We start from the raw sequence: 461 nt of genomic DNA, 5'->3' as shown, positions 1-461 counted from the left end.
CCGTGCGTCCGTGTGTATGTGTGAGGTGGGCATGTGAATGTGTGTAACTGTTCCTGTATATGTTGTTCTAATCCATTCGTCTATACAAAATAATGATAAAAGTAGCAATCTAAAAGCGGAAACTCACATATGATTGTGCAATAAAAAGCATTGTTAGTGCAGCCATAGAAAATAAATATACGGATGCATGAAATGAAAATTGTCACAATAGGAAACTATTGTGGGAGTGTTTCCCTTTATCTACGTAAACTTTATAGTGTTTGTATTTTTGTTCTGTGTGAATGCATAATCACTGTCACGTGTTCTTCCAGAAATAAGGTGTTCATTCAATAAATACACCGATGCCAATGAAGTGCTGGCAATTTCAGACCCTGATGAGTTTGCAACCGCCTGTGGGATTTCTGCATGATGGACGGCAGGAAGCAATCGGTGGCGTTCCTGGGGCTTTCTGTGACGCCGAG

Source organism: Penaeus monodon, chromosome 20 (genome assembly GCF_015228065.2).
Source record: "Penaeus monodon isolate SGIC_2016 chromosome 20, NSTDA_Pmon_1, whole genome shotgun sequence".
NCBI lineage: Eukaryota > Metazoa > Arthropoda > Malacostraca > Decapoda > Penaeidae > Penaeus > Penaeus monodon.
Note: the sequence above shows the minus strand (reverse complement) of the source record.